Source organism: Dermacentor silvarum, chromosome 1 (assembly GCF_013339745.2).
Source record: "Dermacentor silvarum isolate Dsil-2018 chromosome 1, BIME_Dsil_1.4, whole genome shotgun sequence".
Lineage (NCBI taxonomy): Eukaryota > Metazoa > Arthropoda > Arachnida > Ixodida > Ixodidae > Dermacentor > Dermacentor silvarum.
Window position 1 is genome coordinate 284,174,893 of NC_051154.1, and position 7,460 is coordinate 284,182,352.

A 7,460-nucleotide genomic window follows, 5' to 3' on the forward strand; every position below is an offset into this window, starting at 1 on the left:
GGCCATGCCCTAGCTGTCTACGTAGTCTCCGACGCCGTTCAGAATTGGAGCACATCCTCGGTCACCTCTGCAGAGTCGCTCAGTTACCACGGTTGCCATCATAGAAATTTAACAGCGGAGCTGTTTAAGCTTGGCGAAATTCCGGTGTGCAACGCTAAAATTGGTTCAGCGAGGAGGAGCCACGCCTCTCGCGAGCCACGCGCTACGGTCGCGAGAGGTGTCTGGTCATTGACGTCATAGCTGCGCCGAGCACGTGTTCAGCAGAGTTATGTGACCGCACAAATGAAAGCGTGTGCGCGCGGCGTCCGGGCATTTCACCGCTCTACCGAGATATGGCTCGACCTAAGCGCACCTTGGCGCCGGAAGAAGAGGCTGCGCGACGAGAGAAGCCCCTTAAAGCCACGCGGGAAAGGAATCGCCGGCTTCGTGCCGATCCAGCCTACCTCGCCAACAAAGCAGCCGATATGCGACGCTGCAGAGCCCACCTGGAATACCAAGAAAGCGAGAATCAAGCCAAGCGTCAACAGCCAGTCTTGCAATGATAGCTATAGTCTTGCCCTGATAGCCTAGCCTTATGTCCTGATAGCCCAACCTTGCCTAGAAAAAGACAAGTTAAGCCACCTTAAGCCTACATCAACTAGTTGCTAAGGGACGTCGCGCAGCTCCGCTATTTCTTCACACTTGGCACCACTAGTGTCAAGCTGGCCGCATTTTTTCCCCACTATATTATAGTGAGAAATTCCGTGGTGCTGGTATGGGTTCCAAGAGCTCGCCATTTTTGCACCTCCTCAACCATGCATATGTCTTGCCTCTGCGGGGTCTCTGCCAACCAGGGGACGATGGCGGGCAACTCCAGGTGAAAGCCACGTCGCCGTCGGTAAGGGGGGGGGGGGGGGAGGGCAGCATCTGACATGGCCAACTGAGCCTTGCTAAGATCGGCAGTATTTCTCTTTCTGTTTTAATGAATGGCGGAGGCTTTATGTGGGATGCTAGACGGGTGCTTGCACGCGATGAGTGTGGGTGAGTGAGCCGTATATAAAATAACGTAGACAAGACCGACCTTGTTTGAACATTTACACGCAGAAAAAAAAGAAAAAGAAAGAGGGCTGCATAAACGTTACTATAACGCATCACAAAGCATCGTTGGGTATACTTAGCATACCCCCCCTCCTCCCCTTGTTTAGGGCACATAAAAACACCATTACAAGATGTAAAAACATCGTAAATATTGTTGCAGGAAGAAAGCAGGCCCAAGAGTGTAGAAGGATGTATATTTACAAGCGAAGAAATATGGCGTTCAGGCAACGGCCAGAGACTTCGTCTTCCTCTCGTTCGCGTCACCTTCTTCTTTCCCTTCACCGTAACATCACCCTCCCGGTGGGGTTAGCTCCGTCCCGGTGCAGGTTATGGAGCGTCGCTTAATGGGGAGACATAGGGCTTGAGCCTGGCGACGTGAACAACATCGCTGGTGACGTTTGGGGACACTGAAGGCTGACCGACTGGGGCGATCTCGTATGTCACGTCGGACAGTTGTCGTAAGATCTGGTATGGACCAGAATAACGGGAAAAGAGTTTTTCCGACAAGCCGACTCGACGTGAAGGCGTCCAGAGAAGGACAAGGGAACCAGGTGAAAAATGGTGGTCTCGGTGCCGAAGGTCGTAGCGTCGTTTTTGAGAAGCTTGCGAGACTGTGAGGCGATGACGGGCGACCTCTCGGGCCTGGGCGGCTAAGGCAATAGCATCGCGAGCGTAACCAGTCCTGGGTGATTGTACTGCGGAAGGTAGCAACGTGTCGAAGGGCAAGGTGGGGTCGCGGCCATACAAAAGGTAAAATGTGGAGAATCCGGCAGTATCGTGACGGGACGAGTTGTATGCGAAAGTGATGTACGGTAAAGCGACGTCCCAGTCGCGGTGATCGTCAAGAACGTACAGGGCCAGCATTTCGGTTAGTGTGCGGTTGAGTCGTTCGGTGAGGCCGTTCGTTTGAGGGTGGTATGCGGTAGCGAGCTGGTGTTCTGTAGAACAGGAGCGGAGCAGATCATCGACGACCTTCGAGAGAAAGTAGCGGTCGCGATCCGTGAGTAACTGGCGAGGGGCGCCGTAGTGCAGGATGACGTCGTATAGTAGGAAGTCGGCGACATCTGTAGCGCAGCTGGTTGGCATCGCTCGTGTAATGGCATATTCGTGGCATAATCTGTTGCTACAGCAATCCATTTGTTTCCTTTCGTATAAATAGGAAAGGGGCCAAGGAGGTCGAGGCCCACGCGGAAGAAGGGCTCCGTAGGGATAGCAATTGGTTGAAGCAAACCAGCAGGAGGCATAGCAGGCGTCTTGCGGCGCTGACACAGGTCGCAAGAAGTGACATAACGGCGCACAGAGCGATAAATGCCGGGCCAGAAGAAGCGGCGCCGCAGGCGGTCGTAAGTACGAGTGATGCCCAGATGTCCAGCAGTAGGAGCGTCGTGAAGTTGCTGGAGCACGGCCAGTCGAAGGTGCTTTGGAACGACTAGGAGCAGCTCCGGGCCATCAGGACGAACACTACGACGGTATAAAGTTCCATCGCGCAAGGTGAACATCCGCAGAGACGGGTCATTAGGCGAGGAGCTGAGGCGTTCCATAAGTGTTCGAAGAACAGGATCTTGGCGTTGCTCGTCGCCAATATGGAGAAAGCCGGAGAGAGACAGAATACTGATGTCCGAGTCTGCATCGGTATCGTCCGGTTGATCCACGGGATTGCGGGACAGGCAGTCAGCGTCTTTATGCAGGCGCCCTGACTTATACGTAATAGAAAAAGTATATTCTTGTAGACGCAATGCCCAACGTGCAAGTCGTCCAGTTGGGTCCTTCAAAGAGGAGAGCCAGCAGAGGGCGTGATGATCGGTTACGACGCAGAAGCTCCGACCAAAAAGGTACGGCCGAAATTTCGCGACCGCCCATACGAGCGCGAGGCATTCCCTCTCAGTGATGGAGTAATTTCGCTCGGGCGTGGAAAGAAGGCGGCTGGCGTAAGCGATGACATGGTCGTGGCCCTATTGACGTTGAGCGAGGACAGCGCCGATGCCATAACCACTCGCGTCAGTTCGTACTTCAGTAGGCGCAGAAGGGTCAAAGTGTGACAGAATCAGGGAGGTTGTAAGCCGCTCGATCAGGGTAGAGAAGGCTTGCTCCTGCAGTGGTCCCCAAGAGAAAGAGGCACCTTTCTTAAGAAGGTCAGTGAGAGGGCGAGCGATGTCGGCAAATTGTTTCACAAATCGCCGGAAATAAGAGCATAAGCCCAGAAAACTACGGACATCGTTTGTGGAACAAGGTACAGGAAAATTGCGCACAGCGTGGACTTTCTGTGGATCAGGTTGGATTCCGGCGGCGTTTACGAGATGGCCGAGCATGGTAATTTCACGGCGACCGAAATGGCACTTGGAGGAGTTTAGCTGAAGGCCAGCCCTGCGAAACACAGAGAGTATGGTCGTGAGGCGCCTCAGGTGGCTCTCAAAGTTCGACGAAAACACAATCACATCGTCGAGGTAACAGAGGCATGTACACCACTTCAAGCCGCGCAGCAGAGAGTCCATCATGCGCTCGAATGTAGCTGGCGCATTGCATAATCCAAAGGGCATGACTTTAAATTGGTACTGTTACCGTACAGACCGTCCGGTGTGACGAACGCGGTTTTCTCGCGGTCCATCTCGTCGACGCTAATCTGCCAATAGCCGGAGCGGAGGTCGATTGATGAAAAGTATTGGGATCCGTGAAGGCAGTCAAGAGCGTTGTCAATGCGAGGCAGGGGATAAACATCCTTCTTTGTTATCTTGTTGAGGTGACGGTAGTCAACGCAGAAGCGCCACGAGTTGTCTTTTTTCTTTACTAAGACAACCGGTGATGCCCACGGGCTACTGGAAGGTTCAATGATGTCCTTGTCCATCATCTTGTCAACCTCTTTCTGGATTATGGCCCTTTCTGTCGCGGAGACACGATATGGCCGCCTATGAATGGGGCTGGCGTCACCGGTGTTGATGCGATGCGTGACAACAGATGTCTGACCAAGTGGACGGTCGTCCAAATCAAAGATATCCCGATAAGATGACAGGAGGTGACGAAGAGCTGTTCTTTGCGCGGAAGGAAGGTCAGGGGCGATCATCTTACAAACATCGTCCGCAGGCGTCGAGCACGAAGGAATGGGTGACAAAGGTGCGTTGGTACTCAGGAAGGATTCGGAGGCCAAAGAAGAAATCTCAAATTCATCCAAAGGAGTGATAAGTGTGACGGCAATGCCGTGTGGCAGCACATGCGTCGAAAATCCAAAATTGAGGATGGGCACCCGAGCGCAGTTTTCGAGGATCCGGATTAAGCTCGGTAGGGCAATATTTCATGACAAAACCACGTCAGTAAGCGGAGACACGACGTACTCGCCATCAGGTACGGGAGGACAGGGCGTCAGGAGGACATTGGTAGCCGCCTGTGGAGACAGCCGTGCAAACTCAGCAGAACATAAGCGGGGTGAAGCACAAGTTGTTGCGTCTGCGTCGGCAGGAAGCGGCAGATCCAGCTGTACAACACCTGCGGAGCAGTCAATTTGGGCAGTGTTTCGAAAGGAAGTCGAGGCCGAGAATTAGGTCGTGTGGACAGTGCTCGAGGACGATAAATAAAACAACGCTATAATGGCCCGCAATGGTCACACATGCTGTGCACATTCCAAGAACAGGTGAAGTACTCCCATCGGCGACTCGCACAGTGCACGGTACGGCGGGAGTCAGAACCTTTTTGAGCCTTCGGCGGAGAGCAGCGCTCATAACTGAAAGCTGCGCTCCTGTGTCAACGAGAGATGTGACAGGAACACCATCAACTTCAATGTCCAGTAGGTTTCCACGTGTAGGCAGGGTCAACAGAGGATTTGTGGGCCGGGTCGGAGTTGCAGCTTCACCTCCGGGAGCTGCACCGCCTAGTTTCCCGAAGGGAAGCGACCGGTTGCAGATGGGGACGAAGAGCGGTGAACGAGAGGCGAACGGGACCGACGGCCTTGCGGAGACGAGGAGCGGCTGGATCTTGGTGGGGCACTGTCGGCGTTGATGTTCCGAGGCGGCGTGTAGGGCGAGAAAGTGCGATTGTCTGGTACTTGGCGGTAGTGACTCGGAGACGACCACCGAGGAGACGACGACCAGCGATTACGGCAATGACGGGCGATGTGTCCAATACCGGAACAATTAAAACAGATGGGTCTGTCATCCGGTGTGCGCCAGTCAGCGGGGTTGCGGCGGAGTGGCGGGAAGCTTTGCGTCTGGGAGCGAGCGGCCGGAGAAATCTGGTAGGTGTTCGTATGGCGGACCGAGCAGAGAGATGGAATGCCCAAACTCGCTATTTCTTCCCGAACGACCGCTTGTATAAGCGAGATAGCGGGCACACTTTCCCGACAGTCGGAACGAAGTGGAGCCGGAGCCATGGCCTCAAGCTCACGGCGAACGATACGCGTTAGATCTTCTGATCCTGTCGGCTGAACGAACCGCGGCGGGTCTGCGCACGAAGATGTCGCGGCGGTATTGGGCAGCCTGTCGAAATGTTGAGGGACGCGGCGGCCTTTCGCTTGTTCGAAGCGCCTGCACTCCTTTATAATTGCATCCACAGTGGCACAATCCTTACACATCAGGAGATTGAAGGCGTCGTCTGCAATACCTTTTAGTATGTGACCAATCTTGTCCGCCTCGGTCATGGTGTTATCAGCCTTGCGGCAGAGAGCCAGCACATCCTGTATGTACACGACATAGGATTCTGTGGACGTCTGAGCGCGGCATGCAAGTTCTTTTTTTGCTGCCAACTGACGACCGACAGGTCTGCCAAACAGGTCACGCATTTTTTCTTTGCAGACATCCCAGCTTGTTAGGTCAGCTTCATGCGTATCGTACCATTGCTTCGCAGTTCCTTTCAGATAAAACATGAGGTTTGCTAGCATCATTGTTGGACCCCACCTGTTGTTGTCGCACACTCGTTCGTACATCACAAGCCAGTCCTCGACGTCGGTGTTGTCCGTGCCACAAAATGTCCCCGGGTCCCGCAGATGAGTGAGGATGACCGTTGGCGTGGACTGCTGAGGCGTTGTCGGTTGTGTCGGTTGATCTGCCATTGTGGCGGCAGGTAGATGACGTCCACTGCGAAGTTCCGTGATTGTACCCAGCACCTCCACCAAAATGTTGCAGGAAGAAAGCAGGCCCACGAGTGTAGAAGGATGTATATTTACAAGCGAAGAAATATGGCGTTCAGGCAACGGCCAGAGACTTCGTCTTCCTCTCGTTCTCGTCACCTTCTTCTTTCCCTTCACCGTAACAATATATTACAAACACTGCTCTCAAATGCTTGCAGAATTTTCTCCCAATTCGTCATCCGTTTGGCAAACGCATTACATTGCAGTCACGCGAATTCAATTGAATACAAACTTTTTTTTCGTTTTCGAGCCAGTTTTTCAAGCACTGCGTCACTGCAGTTTCGTCTAACACGGATTTTAGAGCTCATCCTAAGATGAATCGTGAGAAGACAGAGTTGTACGCCGCGAGGTTAGACATTATAGCGGCTGGACGGCGTCGGAGCGCGGAAGCTCAACCTAAGAATAGGCGGAGATTTTCCAACAGCGTCAAGCTCATTTGTGAAACGGCGCCGCTGAATCTCAGTCTTTATTTCTGGCGGTAAGGTTAAGATGTCCATTGTGTATACCTTTAACGTATTCATACAAGCACAGAGTTCGCTCTCTGTCGTTATTTTGAAAACATAATTCGCGATTTCTTTGTGCAGTCAGATTTCGAGTTATTCGCGAACTCATGTTTAACATACCTATATGGCGCTTCACGTGCCTGTCCATCCACTCTCTACACCATATTACATCTCATTCACGCCGAATTGCGCAAAGATCCACGTAGATATATCCCTTATATCAATTTTCTCTATGGAAGAAACGCACGGTGAGGCACCGGTTCTTCTTTCTGGGGTTTAACGTGCCAAAACCAGTTCTGATTATGAGGCACACCGTATATGGAGGGCCCCGGATTAATTCTGACCACCTGGGGTTCTTTAACGTGCACTACAACGCAAGCACACTGGCGTTTTTGCATTTCGCCTCCATCGAAATGCTGCCGCCGCAGCCGGGATTCGATCCCGCGATCTCGTGCTCAGCAGCGCAATGCCTTACCTGACTGAGCCACTGCGGCGGGTGCGAGGCACCGGTTGGAATTCACATTCCATTTCAATAGTACAGAACAGGACTGGCACTGCGAACGAGAGTTATTGGTGGCTGTGGAGCTTAGCAGGCCAGCAAACTTGCGGAGCTGCGTATTCGGAAGAGACAAGTTGCCCTCTACACAAGAGTATAGCTCGGAGCTAAAAGGAAACCTTTCATAGGTTTTCTCGGAAGGGCAGGCTAAAGCGAAAAAAAAAATGTCTTGGTCCACTGGTGCGATTTCTTTCAAACACGGCAAGGCTTT